This window comes from Rhinopithecus bieti, unplaced genomic scaffold (assembly GCF_001698545.2).
Source record: "Rhinopithecus bieti isolate Rb0 unplaced genomic scaffold, ASM169854v2 scaffold_1295, whole genome shotgun sequence".
Taxonomy (NCBI): domain Eukaryota; kingdom Metazoa; phylum Chordata; class Mammalia; order Primates; family Cercopithecidae; genus Rhinopithecus; species Rhinopithecus bieti.
Genome location: NW_016803880.1, coordinates 4,398,445 through 4,412,933, shown reverse-complemented (window position 1 = coordinate 4,412,933; position 14,489 = coordinate 4,398,445). Strand labels below are relative to the sequence as shown.

General features: G+C 41.9%; 1 long non-coding RNA gene across 1 annotated transcript in view; it reads left to right on the top strand.

Annotated features, from left to right (window-relative positions):
* LOC108518242 (uncharacterized) overlaps positions 1 to 13,958 on the top strand; it is a 51,714-nt gene extending 37,756 nt beyond the window's left edge. The window contains exon 4 of the long non-coding RNA XR_001882321.1: positions 13,844 to 13,958. This is a non-coding gene — a long non-coding RNA (uncharacterized LOC108518242). The remainder of the gene's footprint in view (positions 1 to 13,843) is intronic.
* Positions 13,959 to 14,489: the final 531 nt, after the last annotated feature.

Sequence of the window (14,489 nt, the reverse complement as noted above, 5' to 3'; positions counted from 1 at the left end):
TTTTTTTTGAGACGGAATTTCACTCTTGTCGCCCAGGCTGGAGTGCAATGGCATGATCATGGCTCACTGCAACCTCTGCCTCCTGGATTCAAGTGATTCTCATGTCTCAGCCTCCCGAGTAACTGGGATTACAGGCATCCACCACCATACCCAGCTAATTTTTGTACTTTCAGTAGAGACAGGATTTCACCATGTTGGCCAGGCTGGTCATGAACCCCTGACCTCAGGTGATCCACCTGCCTTGGCCTCCCAAAGTGCTGGGATTACAGGCGTGAGCCACCACACCTGGCCTCTTTCTTTATACCTTTATAGATTTGTGGTCTACTTACTTAATGGACTAAAATCCACTACTATGATTATTTATTTTAATGTTCAAATTGTTGCTGTGGGAGCCACTTTGATTGCTTTTGTTATCTTTTGACATTTCTCTTACTACTATTCTTTAAGTATTTCCTGACTTTCTGGTACAGAAAATATTCTAGGCTCATTTTGTATTTTTTCTTTCCCATCCGGGAATTGATCATTTTGCTAAAGGGTCCTGTTTCTTTTTAATGAGAATAGTATTTAGAAGCTAAGATTTGGGTGCCTGACCTCATGATGCGCCTGCCTAGGCCTCCCAAAGTGCTGGGGTTACAGGTGTGAGCCACCGCACCCGGCCTTTTTATGGTGCCTTTTTATTTCTTTGCTACTGAGAAATACTCCTGGACTTTGTGATGCTACCTTACTGTAATACCAACGTTAATACTTTTAAATATTTTCCACAGGTGTTAAGTTATTTTAAGTCATTTGTTGCTTTACTAAGTCACAGAGTACCATACATTTTATATGAAGGATAGGGATCCATTTCCTCAAAATATAACTGCTAATAAGACAGAAGCATAGTGTGATGGTTTATTTTAGGTGTCAACTTGACTGGATTAATGGATCCCTACATAACTGGTAAGGCATTATGTCTGGGTGCGGCACACTACAGGAGATTGGTATGTCAGTAGATGGAGTAAGTTGGGGAGGATCCACCCTCAACACGGGTGAACACCATCCAATCAGCTAGGGACCCAGATAGAACAAAAAGGCAGAGAAAACGTGAATTTGATTTCTCTCTCTTCTGGAGCTGGAACACCCTCTTCTCCTGGCCTTGGACATCAGAATCCCAGATTTTCCAGCATTTGGGCTCCAGGACTCATACAAGAAGCAGCCCCCTGTGTAATCAGGCTGTAAGCCTCAGACTGAGGGTTACACCGTCAGCTTCTTTCGTTCTGAGGCTTTCTGACTTGGGCTGACCGGTGCTGCCAGCTCTCCTGATTCTCCAGCTTGCAGACACCCTATGGTGGGACTTCTTAGCTTCCATGATCATGTGAGCCAATTCCCCTAATATATTCCCTGTTATCTATCTATCTATCTATCTATCTATCTATCTATCTATCTATCTGTCTGCCTATCTATCTATCTATCTATCTATCTATCTATCTATCTATCTACCTGTCATTGACATCCAAACGAGAGTGACTCCCTCTTGAATAAAGGCTGAATGAAGTGAGACCTTCTGGGTTACACTTCCAGAAAGTTAGGCACTCCTGGTCACAAGATGTTTATGACTGAGGGAACAAGTTAATTATGCCAACTAAATAAGACCCAGAACTTAAGGAAATACTCTGACGTCCAGATATCTTAAGAACAGACCAGGCAAGGTGGTGCATGCCTATAATCCCAACACTTTGGGAGGCTGAGGGAGGTGGATCACTTGACCAGACTGGGCAACATAGTGCAACTCCATCTCTCCCAAAAATACAAACATTAGCCAAGGGTTATGGCACACAACTGTGGTCCCAGCTACTCAGAAGGTTGAGTTGGGAGGATTGCCTGAGTATGGGACATCCAGGCTGCAGCGAGCCATGATCGTGCAACTGCACCCCAGCTTATGCAACAGAATAAAAAGCATTCTTAGTTTAGGAATAGGTTTTGCTTTAAAGATTATAGTACAACCATAAATTCTTGCTGATATCAATAGGTAAACAAGAGAAGAACAATACTAATAGACTGTTACAAGCTAATCACAAGCCTTTGTATAATAATAAAGCACATTATTCTTAGTCCTAACATTGTATATAAGCAAGCATTATGTTTGACATGGGGGCATTCCTTCTCTTGCTTTCTGAGGACGCCCTACTCTGTGATAAGAATAGTCTCTAACAAACTATCTTAATTTCACTGTACTCTGCTACTCACACTGAATTCTTTCCTGTCTGAGATCCAAGAACCCACTCCTGGGGTCTGGGACGAGACCCTTTTTCCAGTAACATCTATCTATCTATCATCTATCTCCTGCCTATTGGTTCTATCTCTTTGGAGAACTCTGATACACATAGTAAAGTTAAGATTAACACACAGAAGCAGGTCATGGATTATTCAGGTGGAACCACAGGGGACATTTGGTTAGGATTGCATGATTAACGCCCTACCATCTCATGTCATTGATCAATGGTCACTTCTTTCCTGAGCATTGGCATGTCTCTAGGATTTGCTTTTATCTATCAAATGAATGCAGAATGCCATTAATGTGAGAAACTCCAACAGGTCCCACAGAATTTTTAGTCTATTGTGTCAAGTTGTACTTAAGGCAGATTTTTTACTTTACAGATCAGTGATTGGATAGATCAAAATGAATCCTTTAAAGCTATCATATTTTATCAGTTTGCTGCAGTTGTCTTGCAGGCTTAATGAAATTGTGTTTCCTAGAGTACAAAAGCCTGGGAGGTGACCACCGACTCTTCTAGATGAGCTGGTGTTCTCTGGCTAACTACCTGCTCATGTTCATTTCATGAAGGAGAGACCTCCCTTTTTGACTTTGAATACCACTGCTGACAATTGTGCTTCTATTTCACTTTGTGGAATGCTTGAGGTGATTTTACAGAGTTCTTTTGGAAATGTTAGTAGTTGTGGGACAAATGGCTCATTGTTAAACCTGGAGCTGGAAGACCTAGATTTGAATGCAGATATTGCCAGTTATTAGCAGTGTGACCTCAGTTTCTTCAGTAAAACAGGATATTATCATTGTCTGACAAAGTTTTTTTGAGCCTCAGTTAAAACAATATTAAGTTAAAGTCATTTCAGTACTTGAAAATGCCATGCAAGTGTGAGGCACTATTAGTATTTTGTAAAAAGTCATTTCTTTAAAGGGAAGACAATTCATGAAGAAAAAATTCAAATGAAAGCAAAGTAATAAATAAAATTACCTTAAGAACTGATGAGAGAATTCTGATTTTGTAGATGGAAATTAGTTTCTGAATTTAATGAATATATATATATTTTACTCCTTTAAGTAGCTATTTGATGTTTCAAAAGATTCAAACATTTTAATTGCAAAAAGCCTTTGCCTTGCTTTAAAAGCAAGTTTAACTTCAGGGACAATACGCCTATTCATTACCCAAACCTTTCCTAAGCAGTAACAGCCTTAAGAGTCTGTTAATGTAAGGGGGGGGTGTTAAGTCTTATTCAAAACGAATTGAACCCCTGACTCCAAGTCAGCTAGTTTATATTCTAGGATAATGAAAATTAAGAACAATGATTTAGTGACTCCAGAAGACTCAATCAAATATGATCAGAAAAAGGCCAATTATCGTAACTCTTTTAGCCAATATTAATTTCAAAATGTATCAAATTCTCCATCTTGGAAAAACTATGTTGACTCCAGCAGACAAAAGAAGTTTTCTTCTCCCATTAACAAACCTTCTAGATTAAACAAGAGGAAGAAGCATTTAATTGGCATTATTCTAAAAATAATCAAAACAATTCAACAAATACATATTTTATAATGATTTTGTATTAAAATAGAACTGGTTTTACTTAATTGGTTGTAATTTAAAGTTCAAAATCTTAAAATATATTTGTTGTAAAATTTCACCAGGTTCTATGTTACCTCTTTTCAATTTTCCTTGAAACAGTTGCTCATTATGATATTTAAATTCTTGTGTCTTACATTTGAAAATTAGTACCGATTTTTCAATACAAAAAATCCTATTGAAACAGCGTAAAATCTTAGCAAAGTCTTTTTACTTTTCATAATATATGTTATACATATTCTATATACAAATAAATAATAAATATATATATTTTTTTAATTTTAAAGTTTTTGAAACAGGGTCTTGCTCTGTCACCCAAACTGGAGTGTAGTGGCACAATCTTGGCTCACTGCAACCTCTGCTTCCCAGGTTCAAGTGATTCTTCTGCCTCAGCCAACCAAGTAGTTGGAATTATAGGCGTGCACCATCATGCCTGGCTAATTTTTGTATTTTTAGTAGAGATAGGGTTTCACCATGTAGGCCAGGCTGCTTAGGTACAGGGAAAGATCGCCTTGTATTCTAGTTTTAGGTTTCAGCAATTTCACCACTGACCATTTTATTGAAATCATATAGTGCTGTAGGTAGTCAGATAATGAGATGCCACTTTAAAGGCCTGAAATACTTGGGGTTGCATAATGGGGATGTATATACTACGTTGCAGTGTAATTCCAAAATTTGGGGGAAGGATTAATAAAATGTTTCTCTTGTCAACTGAATAATGATGAGGTTCATAAATTTGGAAAGGTGAGCTTTGTTTTTTATAAAGAATTGCAGCCCTCAGGTGGCCATTGTGACAAGGTAGGAAGTGTAGCCTCCTGCCAGAAGCCAGAAACAGGCACTTTGAGGAAAGGAAGAATAAGACAGGAATTTATACTGAATGAGGTGGCTGCATATACATTTTTGTTTGTTTGTTTGTTTAGACAGAGTCTCGCTCTGTCACACAGGCTGGAGTGCAGTGGCACAATCTCAGCTCGCTGCAACCTCCGCCTCCTGGGTTCAAGTGATACTCCTGCCACAGCCTCCTGAGTAGCTGGGATTACAGGTACCCGCCACCACACCTGGCTTATTTTTGCATTTTTAATAGAGATGGGGTTTCACCATGTTGGCCAGGCAGCTCTCAATTTCCTGACTTCAAGTGATCCATCTGCCTTGGCCTCCCAATTGTTTTGTTTTTGAGGCAGAGTCTCACTGTTGCCCAGGCTGGAGTTCAGTGGCCCCATCTTGGCTCATTGCAACCTCTGCCTCCCAGGTTCAAGTGACTCTCATGCCTCAGCCTCTCAAGTAGCTGGGGTTACAGGTGTGTGCCACCAAGCCTGGACAATTTTTGTATTTTTAGTAAAAATGGAGTTTCGCCATGTTGGCCAGGCTGGTCTTGAACTTCTGTCCTCAAGTGATCCTCCTGTCTCAGACTCCCAAAATGCTGGGATTACAGGCATGAGCCACCATGCCCCACCTGAATATACATATTTAATCAGCTACAGGAAAAGGCACAAATATATGAAAGGAGAAACATGCACATACACAGTTGAGCTTCATGCCTGTCCATGGGCCTCATGTTCAAAATATGATGGCATTAGTATAATCTGAAGATGGAGTTTTCAGCCCTCTGACTCAAAAGGTGAAGCAGGGAACACAAAAACCCTTACTATGCATCCTCTATAAACCGGCCAGAGCCATTTCATGTTCGGTGTTCTCTCGTCAGGAAGGAAAGCTGGGTGGTTGTTTTGTCAAAACTGCAAAATGAAGGACAGTCACAAGGTTGGTGGAAATCACTGGTGGAGCCAGCCTTTCCCGAGTGCTGGTTTCTGTTTAACCCCTAAGAAAGAAAGCCTCATGGCTGTTAGCAAGGTTGCAGGGGAGGTGAACGAGGCATGTTCAATCTTCCATGTCATCATGGCCAGGAGCGCAGTTTTCAAGGTTTCTCTGTGGTACCCTTTGCCAAGAGATGGTTCTGTTCAGCTGGTTGGGGGGCTCAGGATTTTATTTTTATTTCTCACTCTTAAGGGGAACATCAACTTAGTGTCATGTCCATGAGACTGAAATATCTTCCAGTTGTCTTCAAGAAGAATATCCTCATTTGAGTTTCCCTGAAAGCAGAGGGCCTGAGACAAGTATGTGGGCTCAGGTAGTCTCTTTGGGAGTGAATCCCAGGAAGCAGAAGTGAGAGAGTAGAGGCATGGGAAAATGTGGAGTTATTGAGGCATAGCTACCTCTGTGGACAATTGGGGCTCCATTCTGTTAAAGAGCTGCTAAGAAACTTTGTGGAATCCCTCAGAGATGTTTCAGGGAAGGACAGGGAGACTGGGACACCCATCTCTTAATTTCGTGTCTTCCATTGATTGTGGGTTTTGCTAGAGACACTTTGGCACCATGCACTTCCAAGTGTGCCTGTTTAGGGAAGAGGCGGGCTGCGTTGCTTTGAGTGACTGCAGAGAAAGTCCAGATTGTGAGATGCCACAGCACAGCTTGAGGTGGGATGCTGGTTACTTGCACAGACTTGTCCTTCACAGCTGTGCTGAAATTTGGTGGCCAAGGGAAGTGGTTGAGGCACCACAAGTGTCTGCTACAGATAAGAGAAAGCAAATAGTGTAAGAGAAGTTATTATCCATTTATTTCTAATAGAGTTAAGGGAATGTCATAGCTGTAGGGTCACAGTCTGTACAGAGTGGTGTATGAGATGAGAATGTGCTACCCCAAAATATGCCAAAATAAAGATTGCTTTGAACTGATCATTTTTAGACAGTAGACACAGGAGAAGTTTTGAAAACACAAAAATTTCTCTTTTGTAAGGGAAACTTACACCTATAAAGAAAAANAAAAATCCTATTGAAACAGCGTAAAATCTTAGCAAAGTCTTTTTACTTTTCATAATATATGTTATACGTATTCTATATACAAATAAATAATAAATATATATATTTTTTTAATTTTAAAGTTTTGAAACAGGGTCTTGCTCTGTCACCCAAACTGGAGTGTAGTGGCACAATCTTGGCTCACTGCAACCTCTGCTTCCCAGGTTCAAGTGATTCTTCTGCCTCAGCCAACCAAGTAGTTGGAATTATAGGCGTGCACCATCATGCCTGGCTAATTTTGTATTTTAGTAGAGATAGGGTTTCACCATGTAGGCCAGGCTGCTTAGGTACAGGGAAAGATCGCCTTGTATTCTAGTTTTAGGTTTCAGCAATTTCACCACTGACCATTTTATTGAAATCATATAGTGCTGTAGGTAGTCAGATAATGAGATGCCACTTTAAAGGCCTGAAATACTTGGGGTTGCATAATGGGGATGTATATACTACGTTGCAGTGTAATTCCAAAATTTGGGGAAGGATTAATAAAATGTTTCTCTTGTCAACTGAATAATGATGAGGTTCATAAATTTGGAAAGGTGAGCTTTGTTTTTTATAAAGAATTGCAGCCCTCAGGTGGCCATTGTGACAAGGTAGGAAGTGTAGCCTCCTGCCAGAAGCCAGAAACAGGCACTTTGAGGAAAGGAAGAATAAGACAGGAATTTATACTGAATGAGGTGGCTGCATATACATTTTGTTTGTTTGTTTGTTTAGACAGAGTCTCGCTCTGTCACACAGGCTGGAGTGCAGTGGCACAATCTCAGCTCGCTGCAACCTCCGCCTCCTGGGTTCAAGTGATACTCCTGCCACAGCCTCCTGAGTAGCTGGGATTACAGGTACCCGCCACCACACCTGGCTTATTTTGCATTTTAATAGAGATGGGGTTTCACCATGTTGGCCAGGCAGCTCTCAATTTCCTGACTTCAAGTGATCCATCTGCCTTGGCCTCCCAATTGTTTTGTTTTGAGGCAGAGTCTCACTGTTGCCCAGGCTGGAGTTCAGTGGCCCCATCTTGGCTCATTGCAACCTCTGCCTCCCAGGTTCAAGTGACTCTCATGCCTCAGCCTCTCAAGTAGCTGGGGTTACAGGTGTGTGCCACCAAGCCTGGACAATTTTGTATTTTAGTAAAATGGAGTTTCGCCATGTTGGCCAGGCTGGTCTTGAACTTCTGTCCTCAAGTGATCCTCCTGTCTCAGACTCCCAAAATGCTGGGATTACAGGCATGAGCCACCATGCCCCACCTGAATATACATATTTAATCAGCTACAGGAAAAGGCACAAATATATGAAAGGAGAAACATGCACATACACAGTTGAGCTTCATGCCTGTCCATGGGCCTCATGTTCAAAATATGATGGCATTAGTATAATCTGAAGATGGAGTTTTCAGCCCTCTGACTCAAAAGGTGAAGCAGGGAACACAAAACCCTTACTATGCATCCTCTATAAACCGGCCAGAGCCATTTCATGTTCGGTGTTCTCTCGTCAGGAAGGAAAGCTGGGTGGTTGTTTTGTCAAAACTGCAAAATGAAGGACAGTCACAAGGTTGGTGGAAATCACTGGTGGAGCCAGCCTTTCCCGAGTGCTGGTTTCTGTTTAACCCCTAAGAAAGAAAGCCTCATGGCTGTTAGCAAGGTTGCAGGGGAGGTGAACGAGGCATGTTCAATCTTCCATGTCATCATGGCCAGGAGCGCAGTTTTCAAGGTTTCTCTGTGGTACCCTTTGCCAAGAGATGGTTCTGTTCAGCTGGTTGGGGGGCTCAGGATTTTATTTTATTTCTCACTCTTAAGGGGAACATCAACTTAGTGTCATGTCCATGAGACTGAAATATCTTCCAGTTGTCTTCAAGAAGAATATCCTCATTTGAGTTTCCCTGAAAGCAGAGGGCCTGAGACAAGTATGTGGGCTCAGGTAGTCTCTTTGGGAGTGAATCCCAGGAAGCAGAAGTGAGAGAGTAGAGGCATGGGAAAATGTGGAGTTATTGAGGCATAGCTACCTCTGTGGACAATTGGGGCTCCATTCTGTTAAAGAGCTGCTAAGAAACTTTGTGGAATCCCTCAGAGATGTTTCAGGGAAGGACAGGGAGACTGGGACACCCATCTCTTAATTTCGTGTCTTCCATTGATTGTGGGTTTTGCTAGAGACACTTTGGCACCATGCACTTCCAAGTGTGCCTGTTTAGGGAAGAGGCGGGCTGCGTTGCTTTGAGTGACTGCAGAGAAAGTCCAGATTGTGAGATGCCACAGCACAGCTTGAGGTGGGATGCTGGTTACTTGCACAGACTTGTCCTTCACAGCTGTGCTGAAATTTGGTGGCCAAGGGAAGTGGTTGAGGCACCACAAGTGTCTGCTACAGATAAGAGAAAGCAAATAGTGTAAGAGAAGTTATTATCCATTTATTTCTAATAGAGTTAAGGGAATGTCATAGCTGTAGGGTCACAGTCTGTACAGAGTGGTGTATGAGATGAGAATGTGCTACCCCAAAATATGCCAAAATAAAGATTGCTTTGAACTGATCATTTTAGACAGTAGACACAGGAGAAGTTTTGAAAACACAAAATTTCTCTTTTGTAAGGGAAACTTACACCTATAAAGAAAAATCTCCATTTGTAAGTGTGTCTCCCTCTCTGTACCAAGAAGGGAAAGATGATTAAATTACTTGAGACCCATCCACCTAAATCTGCATAACAAGCCTTACTCTTCTTTACTGTGCTTTTTCTGCTCACCTCCCCATTACTGGCCTTCCCAACACCCTTCTTTCTTTCTTTCAGCAGAAGTTGGTACTTAAGCCTGAATTCTAAGTCATGTCTTGGAGATTTGCTCATTTCTTTGGGTATCTCCCAGTATACATGAAGTATATATGTTATTAAACTTCTGTTTGCTATATTATGCAGCCATAAAAAAGGATGAGTTTGTGTCCTTTGTAGGGACATGGATGAAGCTGGAAACCATCATTCTCAACAAACTATCGCAAGGACAGAAAACCAAACACCGCATGTTCTCACTCATAGGTGGGAATTGAACAATGAGAACACTTGGACACAGGGCGGGGAACATCACACACCAGGGCCTGTCATGGGGTGGGGGGAGTGGGGAGGGATAGCATAAGGAGAAATACCTAATGTACATGACAAATTAATGGGTGCAGCACACCAACATGGCACATGTATACATATGTAACAAACCTGCACGTTATGCACATGTATCCTAGAACTTAAAGCATAATAATAAAAAAATAAAAATAAATAAACTTCCTTTTGCTTTTCTCTTGTTAATGTGTCTTCTGTTACTGGGTCCATCTCAACTAAGAACTCTGAAAGTTAGAAAGAAAATTATTTTTCCTCCCCTACAGTTTAAAATGAGAGTTAAAGGCATTTTCTTGTATTACACAGAAGAGGAAGAATGCTGTGATTTTTCATGATTAATGATGAGTATCTAAATTGATGTCTTTCTGTAATGGCTGCAGCCTAATTAGCTATCCTGATTTGAAGAAAGCAGGTTTTCAGAAACACAGTGTCATATGTTCCGATCCTAAGTTCATTAAGTAACCACTGATCTGCAATTTGGTATCCCAGATGGACCTACCCTCAGGAAGTGAATGTCCTGTGCAAATGGTCATTTTTCAGATAAAACTCCGAAGATATGGAATAGTGTTGTAGAAAAAAACTGGGTTCTTGTCATGCGACCAGGAAAATTTAGACATGCGGATGCATTGTAGGGTGAGTAGGGCAGGGTTTATTGAGTGAAAAGAAAATGGGAAAGAGGAACTCTCAGCAAAGTGAGAGAGTCCTGCCGGCAGGTCTCTTGCCTCACAGACTGAATCCCAGGTCACCACCCAGGAACTGAAGAGGCCAGGCTCCTCCCTGCTGCAAAAGTTGTGGACTTCCCAAGGTTCCACCCTGTCGTCTTGGTGCACAGGTGGGCATTATTCAGAATCAGTCGGGAAGGGGCAGGTTTCATCTGGGACCAGCAGTTTGGTTTTTCAGCCTTCAAGCTGTTTTATGCTTGCAGGTGGGGACCCTTTCGCCAGGGACCCATGGCTGGCTTCTGTCTCTATCAATAGCATATTTCAGTGCAGGGTTGAGGCAGCCTCTTGGAGGCTTATTATCATGTATCAAATTCTTATCCCAGAGAAAATCAGAGTTGTGATTTGAAGGGTTATTTGGGTAATTGCATCTGAGATTTTGAATAATCATCAACAGTCACTTAATCTGCATCCCTTATTTTATAAAAAGGCTAGTAGACATTAATAATTGACCTAACATCAAATAGTTTGTGAATGGACAGGCTGGAACTCTTCAGACTGGAATTCAGTTCAATACTCGGCAATGGCATCATAGATAATATGCATTTGTCAATTTGCATAATCAATATTGTATTTTTGTACCATGCAGGGTCATTGTTTAAGTACACAGTGATATACTTCCTGACCTTTAGAATTTTAAATCACTAGGCTTAGTGAAATCCCCAAACACATTTAAAACTAGTAGAAAGGCATATGAATGCAAGCATTTGGAGTGTTTTGAATACCAAAAGCCAAAACCAGTACAGGTAAATGACAAGCATCATTTAAAAAGAATGTCTGAACAGCTGGCTGAATAAATCGGCCAAAGTTGAAACACTCTTTTCCCTTGTCTGTGAAATTTTTCTTCCTAGAAGTGAGGGACTCCCTTGAAGGAAAGAGGATAACAGGTAAGCATATTCACTGTTTGCCACGTCTAGAAATAAAATGCTGCATATGTATTCATATGTATGATATATAACACACACTAAACTTTTTTTTTTTTTGAGACAATGTCTCTTTGTTGCCCAGGCTGGAATGCACAGGTACAATCACAGCTCATGGCTCACAGCCCACCTCCTGGGCTCGAGATCCTCCCACCTCAGCCTTCCGAGGAGCTGGGACCATAGGTGCACACTACTATGCCTGGCTAATTTTTAATTTTTTTTTGTAGAAATAGGGATCCCACTACGTTGCCCAGGCTGACCTTGAATTACTGGCCTCAAGCAATCCTCTGGCCTTGGCCTCCCAAAGTGCTGAGATTACAGGTGTGAGTCTCTGCATCCTGCCACAAGTAAACTTTTTTTTTTTTTTTTCTTTTTTTTTTCTTGAGACGGAGTCTCGCTCCTGGGCGCGCCGAGCGGCTGGAGTGCTGTGGCCGGATCTCAGCTCACGGGCAAACTCCCCGCCTCCCAGAGTTTCACGGCCAATTGCCTCCTGCCTCCAGGCCTCCCGAGTAGCGTGGGACTACAGGCGACACGCCGCCACCTCGCCCGGCTAATTTTTTGATTTTTTAGTAGAGAACGCGGGTTCACCATTGTTAGGCCAGGATGGGTCTCGATCTCCTGACCTTCGTGCGATCCGCCCGTCTGCAGCCTCAACCAAAAGTGCTGGGATTCCAAAGTGCTGGGATTACAGGCTTGAGCCACTGCGCCCGGCCACTACAAGTAAACTTTTGAATCCAAGGAGACACATGGTGCGGGGTCCAGACTGCTGTGACCATCCTATGTCAGGGCAAGTCTGGCACTTCACTATTTCCGAAACATGGGCTGGGCTTGGTGGCTCAAGCCTGTAATCCCAGCACTTTGGGAGGCCAAGGCGGGCAGATCACCTGAGGTCCAGAGTTCGAGACCAGCTTGGCCAACATGGTGGAACCCTGTCTCTACTAAAAATACAAAAATTAGCCTGGCATGGTGGTGGGCTCCTGTAATCCCAGCTACTAGGGAGGCTGAAGCAGGGGAAACGCTTGAACCCGGAGGCGGAGGTTGCAGTGAGCCAAGATTGTGCCCCTGCACTCCAGCCTGGGTGACACAATGAGATACTATCTTAATAAACGAACAAACAAACAAACAAAGGAACGAAAGAAAAAGAAATTTCTGAAACAAAAGAACACACCAGTCCCTGAAATTGGATTTAATATAAAAGTGCTTTGTGACTTTGGTTTATACTTTTGTTGCTAGGAACTTCCACTTTTACCTCCAGCTTGGAACCAGCCATAAGCCAGTGTCTCCCAATGGCTAGCCAAGAACATTTCCCAGCCTGTTTGGGAAGGAGACAGAACCTCATTTTCCTTTCTACATTCCCTATGAGTCCCTTGAAGTCCTTGAAATCATATTTCCCAGGAATAACAAATGAACCAATCTAAACTCAGTGGGGATGATAGACTTTCTTGAGGTCCTCTGGATTTCCTAGACCCAAGGATTGGTATTTGTGGTAGTGGGTGATGCCCACGGGTGAAGGAGACCTGTTACTGTATTCAGAACCCTGAGAGTTCATTCTGTCCTTCACTTGAAGGAAAAATACCAGCAGGTAACAGCACCCCTTAGACTTGCTCTTTCTTCTGTGGATGCCCTTTTCTGGCCACGGGCACTTGAAAGAAATCAATGAGAGACCCGGGACACAGGGGCTAGGGAAGGTGTAGAGACTGATGTCAGCTCTTTCCTGGAAAGGTTAACAGAAACTACAGGGCATGATTTATTGAAATAATCAGGATGAAAATGCTTGTATGTGCTAATCTTATTTTTTATTTTATTTTATTTTGAGACAGGCTCTCCCTCTGTCACCCAGGCTGGAATGCAGTGGCATGATCTTGGCTCACTGCAACCTCTGCCTCTGAATTCATGTGATTTTCCTGCCTCAGCCTCCTGAGTAGCTGGGATTACAGGCGCACGCCACCATACCTGGCTAATTTTTTTTTTTTTCCGGTAGAGATGGGGTTTCACCATATTGGTTAGGCTTGTCTGGATCTCCTGACTTCAGGTGATCCGCTCGCCTAGGCCTCCCAAAGTGCTGGGATTATAGGTGTGAGCCACTGCGCCAGGCCTAATCTTATGTTTTAATTTCAAATATTATTTTTATAGTTAATGTTCACGTCCCTTATTTATTGAATGAAAACAATGCAATGGGTTAGATAAGTGCTAGAACTAATGCTCTATAATAAACTCTAAAAAACTCTTTCATTGTGGAAAATGTCAAGCCTATTTAAAGGGAGTGAGAATAGCATAATGAACCTGGGTACCCATCTAATCTTGCTCCAACGATTATACGATATCAGTTCACAGTCAATTTTATTTGCTCTGTCCCTTCTCAAATTATTTCGAAGGAAATACTGGACATATTTAGATTTACCTTTAATCTTTTTTTTTTTTTTTTTAGATACAGGATCTCACTCTGTTGTGGGAGCACAGTGGCAAATCATGCATTATTCACTGCAGACTTGAACTCCTGACCTCAAGCAATCTTTCTACCTTGACCTCCCAAAGTGCTGGGATTACAGGGGTGAGTCACTGTGTTTAGCCTAGGCTTACCTTTAATGTTTTTGATAAGTTATTTTTTAATGTCATTTTGATAAAATAATTATACCTAAAATTTACTAATGTGTTGGGATTGTATACCATCCAATCTATGATCAAATTTTACTGATTCATTCATAACTGACCCCAGAATTGTTTTGTTTGAATCACTGTAACTGAGTCTCTATTATAAAGATCATACTATGTTTGTTTTACCTACTTTCCCTTTCCCCTTGTCCTTTTCTTTTCTCTATGCATACTTGCTTGCATGTCGTTATTTCAGTAACGGGTGGTCACTAATAATTGATTCACTTCATATCCTAGTCCACAGGGGTACCTGTCAGATTGATGAACTTGTTTTCCTTTTAAAGAACCATGATCGTCAGGTTATGCAGACCTCCTTGATGGTGCCCAGAAATTTGGGTAGAGGGATGCAAACAGCTTTGATCACTGCGGGAATTTCATCTCCTATATACCCACCTTACTCAAACAAGTCCCCAGTTATATTC